Raw genomic sequence first — 12,612 nt, 5'->3', positions numbered from 1 at the left:
GGGGGGGGAATCCATAGGAAAAACTCACTGTGTGATATCTCCATCTCTGCCCCCACAAACAAACCTTCCTCACATCATGCTCAACTAACCTTCGTTCAGCCAAATCCCCAGGGTGTGTCACCCCAAATAACGAAATCAAACAAATACTCAGAAATGTTTTGGGGGCTCAAACGGCCATATCAAAGGAGCAGGTTGAGGTCAGAGCAAAAGAATACCTCTGCGCAACTAATCAGAATCGCGAGGACCTATCCAAGCCGGGGGAATTCACTTCTCCCTCGACGCAGCTCGCAGTTTGCCGGAGATTTCCATTTCAGAGCTCATTTACAGTATTTCTAAAACGGAAAATTGAAGTTCACGTCATTCTCGGCTCCCCAAAATGGAGTGTGTCATCTTCGCCCGGCTTTCAGCTGTGTTCCATTTGGTCCCGTTTCAATCAAGTGCACAATAATCCAGATCCATCCCTACCAAATTGTAAATCCTGCGGCGGGCCATTAAGGTACAGCTGCCTAGTTGAAATCCTCTTAAGAGCACACTGTTCATTAAAGTATGTGTGTGGTGGGGGAGCAGGGGGGGGGGGGAGAAACGGAGTTGACGGAGGAAATCAAATCAAACTATGCTGATGCTTCAGAAACATAATGGCTCCAATGAAATTAACTGAAAAGACAGTAACACTGGTTGAGTGCTGAGGGTTGTGACAGGAATAAAAATAATGACTACCGACATGGTACCCCTTCAATAATAACCTGTTCTACATACTCAAAGGTGGCAAAAAAGGGGGAAATTGCTGCATGGTGTAGAAGGAGAAGTCTACTAAGGGAGCAATGAAGCAAGAAGGAAGAGTACTTAATGCCAACGACACAGACACAAAACGTGTTCTACTACACTTTAGTGCCACTAAAGTGCCAATGGCACAGATATAAAATTTGTTCTGCCACTCTTTGGTGCACGTTGCACTGAAGTGCAATGCATGCTGGGGGCCTGTGGGGGGAGGGGAGATGTTTTGGGCCTTGATAAAATACATTTTCTGTCTGTTTTTTAGTATTCGTAGCTCAAAAATGTTATTAGTACTTAGGTGCAAATTTTCACAAAACAAAAAAGAAAGAAACAAAATATATTTTTTCCATAAGGACTCTCAGTTTCATCTGCACCTAGTATTGGCACTAGGAAGAAAATATTACCACTTGCTCCTTAACAACACAAATCCGATCGGATCTTTTTCATTAGTGTGGTGTTGTGATTGAGAGAAAGTGGACTGTAATTTAGAGAACCAAGTTTGATTCCTCACTCTTTCACATGAGTGGCGGACTCTTATCTGGTGAACAGGATTTGTTTCTCTGCCCCTACACAGGAAGCCTGCTGGGTGATCTTGGGCCAATCATAGCTCTCTCTGAACTCTCTCAGCCTCTACCTACCTCAAAAAGTATCTGTTGTGAAGAGAGGAAGGGAAAGAGTTTGTAAGCTCCTTTGAAACTCCTTACAGGAGAGAAAAGTGGGGTATGAATCCAAACTTTTATTCTACTACTACTAATAAAGTCACACTTTTCTATATTAATTCTAATTTTAACAATCCCTAATCTTCAAAACCACTAATCATCAATTTATTTTTTTCTGTTTTGTTCAAATAATCCATCAAGGGTTTCCAACTCTTCCAAAAATTAACTCAATTGTTTTCTAAGTAATGAAGTGAGTTTGGCCTTCTCTACCAACTCTAATACCTTGACTCACCGTTCTTCAACTGCAGATGGATAAATGAAATTTTCTTAATGATTCTTCACCCAATTTTCTCCTGAAGTCCAGCAATTCAACAATTCCCCCTTTTGGGTAATTGGAAGCCAGCCTTTAATCATTCTGTTTTGCATACAGAGAAATTTGGAGAAAAGAGAGCCAGGAATTAAGGAGCTGCCAAATTTTAGAATTTTGCTCTGTAGAGGCTCACAGGTAGGCAGCATCTTCCCAAACCTTTGTATCTTGCTGCCAGAACACCACCCTGTAATATATAACAAGAAACAATTGCAAGAATCTCAGCAAGGAGAAATCAAAGAAAAAAGAAAGAGCCATTCCTCTTTTAAGAGAGAGAAAAGAGAACAGGAGGAATCATTGGTTGTATCTAAAAAAGGTGAATTAAAAAAGAAATTGCCCTCCTCAGAACTGCACTAAGCATTTCAACAGCCCCCCCCCCTCTTTTTACCAGGATTCCACAGAATTGAAGAATTCAAATGGCTCTCAGCATTCTGTGAAAATCCCGGGAAAAGCTCAAGCCTCATCAAGCTGTTATGGGGCATCTCCCCTTTTCTTCTGGTGAATTTGCTGCATTCTTAGGCATTCCCCAAAAAAACTTGGCCAGTGTGGTATAGTGGTTAAGAGCGGTGTAACTCTAAGCTGGAGAACCAGGCTTGATTCTGCACTCCTCCACTGATTGCTGGCTTTTTCCTGCATTGGGAATAATGGGATTACTTGTTTCCCAAATGCAGAGCACAGCACAACTCTGGTAGCATCTGTTATGAAGGCCACATCTAATTTCATGTCTTGGTTTCTCCTTCATGCAAATGAATCCTGTGACTCTCCCCCTCCCTCCCCATTTTCTGATTCTCTGCTGAGATTCCCCCCCCCCCCCAAGCTATTTGTGTGTCAATAAATCAATGCTATGCTTAGAGGTATCAGTGAACTACAAACACACACACACACATAGATAGATAGATACCTAATAATCACATGTAAATGTGTTCAAAATGCATATATAAGGAATCTATCAAAGCAGCAACAAAAGAAGTAAAGTGTGCTGTAGTGGTTAAGAGCTGGTGGATTCTAATCTGGAGAACCGGGTTTGATTCCTGACTCCTCCACAAGAGTGGTGGAGGCTTATCTAGTGAACTAGATGTGTTTCCGCACTCCTACATTCCGCACTCCTTTGGGGAAGTCACAGTTCTCTCAGAATGCTCTTAGCCCCACCTACTTCACAAGCTGTCTGTTGTGGGGAGAGGAAGGGAAAGGAGCTTGTAAGCCACCTTGAGTCTCCTTACGGGACAGAAAGGTGGGGTATAAATCCAAACACCTCTTCCTCCTCCTCATTTGTTCATCCCAACAGTTGACCACAGATGTTCCTGGACCAAGCATGTGCAAGCTGCCTCCTCTCTCCCTCCACTGTGTCTTTTCAGATTTCCTAGTCCCTTTCCTGTAAACAAAAAGAAGACTGGCTCGTGTGCATCTGCCTTGGCAAACTCAGCCAAAGGGACCCTCCTTCCACACTGCTGCTATTCAATCTTGCTTCACTAGATCTGCAAAGCCTTCCTGCTGCCCATATGTCCCTTAGCCCGTCGAGGTCTTGGAATCCAGAGATCAAACGGGGAGTTTGCAAGACATCCCTCACAACTCAAACCATGTATCTTGTGCCCAAAAAATTAATTATAATCCAGATGCATGGCTAATTAAGCAACTCTGCATATATTTGTTTTGCTGGCAGCATTCGAAAAGGGAAGTGTGATGCTTTGTGAGAATAACAACAAAGAGAACTGTGTGTCTCCACTGATGGGTGGGAAATTTACTTTTAAAATGGGAGGATTTGGGAAGCCACTAAATTGCGGCACTAGATGGTCAGAATGTTATTTCACGGGGCAACAACAGTTCCTAATTCCAAAAAATATCCTCCAGTAGCATAAGTGTGACAGCCATTGGGGCATGTATTAAGATTACATGGAAAATTGTCATGTAGATCCTCTGTTACCTTTTCAAATGCCTCTGCTTGGAGCTACATGGAGAACTGTACAGAAAAAGACCCGGACAAATAAGTCAGCCACTTATCTGAATAGCCCTTAGTGATTTTTACAAATGCTGATGTTTGGGCAATAAAATCAGCTACAATTTTTTTATAAATCAGTTATCCATAAATGTGTTCATTAAAAAAAATCCTAAATTTGGGGTTCATCTAAGCCATCCTTACTGACACCAATGGCTGCTGATCTATTTGGATAGTGTTTTAGTACCTCCGCCATTTTACACCCCCCCCCCCCATGCAATCCTGTTCAGCTGGCACTCAGATCATTTGAGGTCAAAGTGAACTGGCCCAAAGATCAACTCACGTCTGATTGTCAGAGTCAAACAAGGTGAGCGTGACTGTCAAACATGTTTGGCAAACAACGAATGACATCTTTATTCGGAATGGCTCTGTCATGTCCCATGATTTGCCTGGGTTCAGACAGGAACTTGGGGGGGGGGGGGCAAGACAAGTGTAGTCAAAATACAACCTGGGGTGGTCAAAGCACAGGTATTCAGAATTCCAAGTGACAAACCCAGGAACGCGAATCCAAAGGGCACAAACCAGGTCATGGTCCAGAAGGTCAGACCTGCTGAGATCTAGAAAAAAGACAACGGCAGGAATACAAAGCTTGTGGGCAAGTTGCTTCCATACCGTTCTGCTGAGTCATTCAGGAACAGAAGAAGAAGAGTTTGGATTTATATTCCCCCTTTCTCTCCTCTAAGGAGACGCAAAGGGGCCTACAATCTCCTTTCACTCCCCCCCCCCCACAACAAACACCCTGTGAGGTAGGTGGGGCTGAGAGAGCTCCGAAGAACTGTGACTAGCCCAAGGTCACCCAGCTGGCACGTGTTGGAGTGCACAAGCTAATCTGGTTCACCAGATAAGCCTCCACAGCTCAACTGTCAGAGTGGGGAATCCAACCTGGTTCTCCAGATTAGAGTGCACCTGCTCTTAACCACTACACTATGCTGGCTCTCATCACACAGGTGCAACTCATCAGCCTGCTGAGTCATCCAGGGACAAGTGGAATTCATCAATGGCTGAGCAGCATTCCTGGCTGTCAGCCCTGATCCGGTGGTGACTCAAGCTCTCAGGCAGAGGCTGACTGGTGGTGAGCTGCCAGGAGTGCTATGGTACCAGTCCTGGGCTTCTTTGGGGCCACCTTCTCGGGTGTTTCAAGGGCTCTGGTGACTCCAGGGGTGAGACTGGCAGCTGTGAAGGTGCTGCTCCTGCTTCCGGTCCCAGGGTGTGGGAATGAGGGTGTGACCTACTGGCCTCGGTCCCTCTGCACTTAACAAAGTCTCTCGATCTGGTGGGTCTTTCTGCAACATCTGAGATCTGGGGCCAGCTCCCTCTATCTCCTTATCCAAGGAGGCGTCGGTAGGCAGATCCATGACATGATTTCCCAGAACCTGATTAAGAAGGACAGAAGGAGACAGAATCAGTGGGACCACTGCACTCAACCGAGTATTTGGGGATCCAAGCAGTGGAGCAAAATCCTATGCAAGGCCATGCTTGCTGACCTGGAAGACAGCAGAACACCTTGATAAGGCCCTTGAGGCACCGGCAAGAGGAGCTGCTGTTGTTAAAACCTGGGGGGAGAAATCCATGCTCATGCTTGATTTGCCTGACAATATGAGAGCCTTCAAGAACACCACCAGAGACCAAGAGCCCAAAGATCTCAAGTGGAAACTAATGCTAGAAGCTGAAGATGCAGCCTTTCAGCTGCCCTACAGGCACTTCCTATTGCTAGCAGGGAAAGACCATGCCTGAAATGTAATCAGGATCAGCCCAATGGCTGCATCCCATGAGTATGTCAGTAGCTGCCTGGCTCTTGTTCTGTGGTAACTCTTTTCTGACCAGCTGCATGACTTGAGCCCAAGCAGAAAGACCACCCCTGCTGCTTCAGCAACCTCCTTCTCCACCTGTTTCCTGTGTTGGCTTCAGCACCTCCCTTTTCTGGACAGCTCCCAGACACTGGCAAAAACAGAACCTCCGAACTTGCTCAGGGTGTGTAAATGTTCTCAAGTTGCTTCCAGTGGATGGCAACCCTATGAATTAGCAACCTAAAAAATGTATTTTCGTTAGCAACCAAGCTCAGATCTTGCAAATGGAGGGCCATGTGTTTCCACACTCCTTCAAACTCCTCCCACCTCCACAAAAAACAGCAAACTTTTCTTCCATCCCTCTGAATGACGCCGCAGTTGGCAAGACACTGGGTCCTGAGATGCAGCACCACTTGGAGAAACTGAGGAAAGTTAAAAGGGCTCCTAGCTTTCCTCCAGTCCTTCAAACAGTGCCATGTCTCAGACCGCCATTGGCTTTCCAGTCACAGCTGGGGGGGGGCAGGCACGAGGGAAAAAGTGAGAGGACAGGGGTGAGTGGCCAAAATGTGCCCCCACTTGACCCAGGCAAATGGCACCTCGGCCAGCTGTCCACCCCCAAGTTATGCCACTAAGAGAGCAGCAGTGGCGTAGGCGGTTGAGAGCTCGTGTATCTAATCTGGAGGAACCAGGTTTGATTCCCATCTCTGCCACCTGAGCTGTGGAGGCTTATCTGGGGAATTCAGATTAGCCTGTGCACTCCCACACACGCCAGCTGGGTGACCTTGGGCTCGTCACAGCTTCTCGGAGCTCTCTCAGCCCCACCTACCTCACAGGGTGTTTGTTGTGAGTGGGGAAGGGCAAGGAGATTGTAAGCCCCTTTGAGTCTTCTGCAGGAGAGAAAGGGGGGATATAAATCCAAACTTTTCCTCCTCCTCCTCCTCCTCCTCCTCCTCCTCCTCCTCCTCCACCACCACCACCACCACCACCACCTCCTCCTCCTCCTCCTCCTCCTCCTCCTCCTCCTCCTCCTCCTCCTCCTCCTCCTCCTCCTTCTAAGTACATGACAGGGAAATTGAGAGAGTGATTTCCTCTCCTTTTTATGGCAACAGGGCTGAAGCAGCCTGGAAAATGCCAGAAAAAGATCAGCATTTTTCAGGATCGGCTTTTCAGTTCCCTTAAATTGTCACAATTGTTTCGATTTGGCCTTTCCCGGATGCACAACCCTGGTGGAAAGGTTCACTCACAAAGGCACTCTGATCCCCATGATAAAACGTGGAGAGCAAATCATGTGGGAGTTTTACATGACATATTGCTGCCATATGTTACCTGGCATCTTTTATTCCTTTTTTCGGTCTGCTGGAACTTTGTTCGGTGTAGCCCTATTCAATGAATCAATCAATCAATCAGCACCTCTATTGACATTCAAAGAAAAAAAAGGATTTAAAAAATTTATTGCCATAAAATAATTAATTGACAACACGCTTATCCTGTAAAACTCTTTTTGAAGACACGATCGCTAAAAAATCCACTACTTTTTCAGTAGCCTCAGGATTATAATCAGATGAAAGAAATTTAATACTTCGATCATCCAATCTTGTTGGGGCTTTCAGAAGGGGTTAGATCAATTGAGAACGCAGCTGAGTGTGCTATGGACAGTGAAATAGCATGTGTACCATCATTTCAGGTTCTTTAAATGTGAAAAGGTTACTCCAAGCTGGGTGCCTTACCAGTAATGTACTGAAACCTGGGTTCTTTATCCAGATACTCTCAACAGCTGAGATTTTAAAATTTTGTTAAAAAGAAAGAAAAAGAAATGGTAAGATCAGTTCTCTCTCAGTTCTAGACAGTTCCAAGTATAAAATACAAAACAATACAACTGGTTGTGGTGGGTTTTCCGAGCTGTGTGGCCATGATCTGGTGGATCTTGTTCCCAACGTTTCGCCTGCATCTGTGGCTGGCATCTTCAGAGGTGTATCACAGATGGAAGTCTGTGTACACAACTTCCCTCTGTGATACACTTCTGAAGATGCCAGCCACAGATGCAGGCGAAACGTTAGGAACAAGATCCACCAGATCATGGCCACACAGCCTGGAAAACTCACCACAACCAGTTGAATCCAGCAGTGAAAGCCTTCGACAATATATAAAACAATACAAGGCTATTCAGTAGTAAGTAGTAGTAGCAAGAATAGGGACAAGAGGATAATAATGAGAAGAATCTCAAGGAGAATCTCTTATCCCCTTGTAATGTCTCTTAGTCGCAACAAATACAGCAATCCTCAGACATGCTCATAGGACAGCAGTAGGGTGTAATAGAGAGAGAAGCCCGGAGACACGAAGTCTCTGAACATAGACAGAGAACAAGAACTACAAGAGAGCAACAACTGGCTCATGATAAAGAGCCAGGCTTAATAAACATCAGGTGTACTAGGGGAACAACCCTACTTAAAGGAACATACATCACAGGCAGCAGTCAAGTCTTTCTTCCTGAGGAATATTTGAATACCTGCCAATAACCATCAGAGGCGTATCTAGGGAAAATGTAGCCCAGTGCAAAATCTGAGTTTTCTGCCCCCCCCTCCCCGTATGGGTGGCAGCCCTCCCCAACCATGACCAAACAACATTTTTTTGCACCTGGTCTTGAAGTCAATGTATGGACCCGGGGGAAAGGAGGATGGGTATGTGAGATGATTTTCCACCCCCATGTGACTAAATGACCACGGCCCGGGGACATTTGACCCTGATAGCCATTGCAGGATGTGAAGATATTCAATCTGGCCTGCATGAAGGCTCAATGCCATTAGGAGATTGTTAGGTTTGTAAAATACTGGACCATAGTCCTCTGTGGAAGAGTAGCCCTATTTTCCCTTTCTCTTTCGGAATTCCCATTTGTCCTAGTGTTATTGTTTTTTCCCAGTGACCCTCGTCTTATAATGTGACCAAAGTACAATAACCTCAGTTCAGTCATTTTAGCTTCCAGGGAGCATTCAGGCAGAACTTGCACCTTCTCACCTGCGTTCCTTGGCCTGCTGTGAACCAAGAAGGTTCAAACAACTCTTTGAGACTGTTGATAGGGCCCTGGTTAAGCTGAAAACAAGAGGGGAGGGGGTGGATGAAGAACCAAAGCATTCAAAGCCAACTCTTTCACATCCAGTCTGAGGCTTGTGCATTTTTATGAAAATAATACAAGTCATTTTTATGTTGGCTAATTTTTTTCCCTTGCGTTGGTGTATTGAAATGGTTGCCTCTTTCCTTCTAAATATATGCAGCTGATGAAAGGCTCGCTGGACAGCTGCCAGCGGATTTAATTGCTACTCAAATGAGTTGCGACCAAGTGAGACTTAGAGTTTGCCAAAAGTAGAGGAAGGATCAACTCGGGGGTGGGGGAAGCCCCCAGACTCTAGAAGGTTACTGTTCAGGAATGCTTTCAAATACTGATGCACAACAACAAGTGCTTGCTAAGAGTCATCTGCCAATACAATTAGGATAGGGGCTTCACTCTCCCCCGCCATTCTCATGGGAAGCAGACAGCATGGCCTTCACCACACTCCCCAACGTTTTGAACTGCTAAAGCTGCTAAAACTCCCCAATGCTTTGAACTGCAAAAACCAGCAAGTGTCTAGTGAGCAGATTAGCCAGGAAAGCAAAACTAGCTAGCAAGCAAGGAAAAGCAGTTCAGGAGTTCAAGAGACAGGATCCTACATCCTGGTTGGGAGACATGACAGGATCGGGCTACAGAAGGACCAGATCATGACATCCTATGTGTAAGCCAGTGGGAGTGGACGTCTGATTTCATAAAGGGGTGCCGTTGCCAAGGCCTCTGTTGTGGTTCACACTGGAGAGGAAGGGGTTAAGGTGGCACTGGAGCTACATAGGGGCAGAGCCAACATTGCTGTCCCTTCAGCCCCAGATCAGCCATAGTGCTAAACATTAGCTACCAACCAGAGCAGTAATTTGAATTTTCTCTTTCTCAAAAGAGTTGTGTCTATGCTTTTTTCCCCTAAGTTGTGGTTTTTTTAAAGAGGTGTACCACCTTGTGAAGTGGTGCACTTAGGGAAACAGCAGAACCAAAGCATAGCCTCATTAGCAAACCAAAAGTGTCAGAGGGGCTGGTTGTTCCAAATTCAGGATGCTTTACTGAAGGGTATCTACTTTGCATTCCATTCACATTTTATCTGCACACATTTGCATATCACCAGTGAGCACATTTATATAAAAATAATGCTGTCTCATAATAGCTTCCTTGACTTTTTCTTTCTTCCTTTGTTTTAAAAAAGACCACTTTCTAACACACGGGACATCTGGCAGTGAGAAACCTCAGAATAACTTTCTTAATCCAGAAGCAAAGCAAAAGTTTGCCTCTCTTCTTTTCAAACCATCTAGCTGATCTGAAGATCAGGTCTTAAGGTACAAATGCAACCTCTCAGGGATACTCTTGGGAACCACGGGAAACTGTCATGTAACATTTGGAATAGCCCTGCGAGGCAGATTAGGTTAAGACGCTGTGACTGGCCTGAGGTTGCCCAGCAAGCTTTCACACAAAGTAGATTTGAACCTGGGACTCTCAGAGCTCATTGCCTAGGTTAACACTTTAACCACTCCCAAATCGTGGCTGTCAAGCTTCTCCAACGTAACACTGGATTCCATGTCTGCTATGCCCAAACAGCTGTAACTCGGGTTGCCAGCTCCAGATTATTTATTTATTTATTTATTTATTTTATTTTTTTCGATTTATAGACCGCCCCATCCCCAAGGGGCTCTGGGCGGTGCACAACATCAATATATATATACAGATAAATAAGGGTCTACAATGGTGACCACACAACAACCAATACAATAGCTAAAATCCATTAAAATCTATTAAAACAGCGGTTAACATAACAGTGAGGCATCCTATAACCCAGTCTGTTAAAATCTCCCCAAAAAAGAAGGAGAGGCCAGACTCCTCTCTAGGAGGGTAACATAGATGGAACCAGAATTAAGATGGTAAATAAATGCATAAAGCACTAGGGGGTGGGGGGGCGCCACTCAGCGACTGGACACTCCAAAGGCCCTGCAGAACAGCTCAGTCTTACTGGCCCTGCGGAACTCACCAAGGTCCCGCAGGGCCCGGACAGCTGGAGGAAGAGTGTTCCACCAGGCTGGAGCCAGGGCCGTAAAGGTCCTGGCCCGTGTAGAGGCCAGCTGCATCATGGAGGGGCCAGGAACCACCAGCAAATTGGCCTCTGCTGAACGCAGAGGCCGAGTAGGGGCATATGGGGTAATGCGGTGTAGAAAATACCAGTAGATTTTAGGGATGGATCCAAGAGAAGGCAGGGTTTGGTGTAGCGAGGGATTTCAGTTGGGTATAATGCCATAGAACCAACCCTCCAAAGTAGCCAAGGGGAGCAGATCGTGGTCATCTAGATACCAGTTGTTACAGGGGGAACGGGAAGAACTAGCCAACCGAAACAACTCATGTTCTCAGCCATTATCTCTGCGCACCCTCCCTTCCTTTCCAAATGTGAACATGAAACCGGGACATTGATTTGATTATGTGTCTCAGGTTTCGCAGCTTAAGTTGATTTCCACAGTTTTCCAAAGGAAATCAAATCCGCCGTATGTTAATGAATCCACCTTCCAGGGCTCCTGATCAAGTGACTGATATTTATAAGCGTGTCAAGGTCACGCTCGATGGTTTCTTCAAACAGAATCCGAGGCTGGGAACATGTCCTGATTACCAAGCCCGGCTGACTTCATTTGCAGGCTTGGGGGCTTCTTGTTTTGTTTGGACTCCAAACAAAAGATGCGTTTTCCACCCCCACCCCCCCCACCCCTTTCCTCATGCCACTGTCAATTTACAACCAGGAAGCTCGTTACCTAACATTAAATAAATTTGACATCTCTTTGGATAAACACCTGTATCCCATTTAGAGCGTTCCATTTCATTTTCACAATACATTAAACCAAGTCATGGTCTTCTGAGCATTCATCTCAAGGTCTTCGATGTCACAGACAATGTTGAGACGGGGAAAATGATGAAGTTTACTTCTGCTGCTCAAGTGTGATAAGGTGCCCACCATCTTCACGTACTCATGGCATTACGAGTAGCTTTGGGGCGAAGGCAACATGGTATGGTCTAGAAGAGGTTCAGGGAGCCAGCAGGATGCAGCGGTTAAGAGCGGTGGACACTAACCTGGAGAATCAGGCGAGCGGCTGCAATCCAGGTTTTAGAAAAAGAATCGCGGATAGTACAATTCTAAAAAAAAAACCTGGGCTGTTTCCACACAGCCAGAGTAGAGGGGTTGCATTGGCATGAACCATGCCGATGCAGGCCCCAGGGCCATTCACATGAATGGCCCTACTGGTTGTGCAGCTGGTGGAGCAGGCATCGCAGCATCCCAAACTCCTGGTTTGGGGGACTTAAAACGGGGCAGCCTCGCTTTAGGGGCAGAGTCCGTGCAAAGTTCCCCCCAAAACAGGTTTTTTACAGTTGGTAGCCCGGGTTTATTGACCAATGCGAAAGGGGCCTCTGAATGCTCAGGAGTTTGTGTCACAACAAAATGGTCACCATGGGGGGCTGCATACAACCACCTAGAATTTGTTGGAAGAGAAGGACTTTACGCTGTTTCCTGCCTCAACCCACAGAGGGGGTTTTACTAGATAGCCAGTGGCTGGATAGGGACCTAGGAATTGTCACCTTTACTCTATCGTGCTGGCTCTATCCCTTTGATATTAGATTGCTACTCTCAGGGACTTCCTTCCTTCTGCCTTATTCTCGCACTCCTCTCCATCTTACTTTCACCATGCCTACAGGGAGGATGGGTGCTCCGTGCATCCGTCTCCATCCAGCTAGAATAGCATAGCTTAGTGAACCTTTCTACCTACCTTTCTATCCAGAATGGAGTTCACTAATAAATACTCTTTTTATTAGATTAGAAACTACAAACGACTCTGACTTTCTTTCTCCCAAGCTCACACACACATGTGCACAGGTAAGCTTTTGCTGTGTTTAGCCTCTGTGCACTCTGCTCGATGTTCAACTGGGAAAAC

This window comes from Sphaerodactylus townsendi, linkage group LG14, assembly GCF_021028975.2.
Source record: "Sphaerodactylus townsendi isolate TG3544 linkage group LG14, MPM_Stown_v2.3, whole genome shotgun sequence".
NCBI lineage: Eukaryota > Metazoa > Chordata > Lepidosauria > Squamata > Sphaerodactylidae > Sphaerodactylus > Sphaerodactylus townsendi.
The sequence above is the reverse complement of the archived record's forward strand: the minus strand, read 5'-3'. Positions refer to the sequence as shown.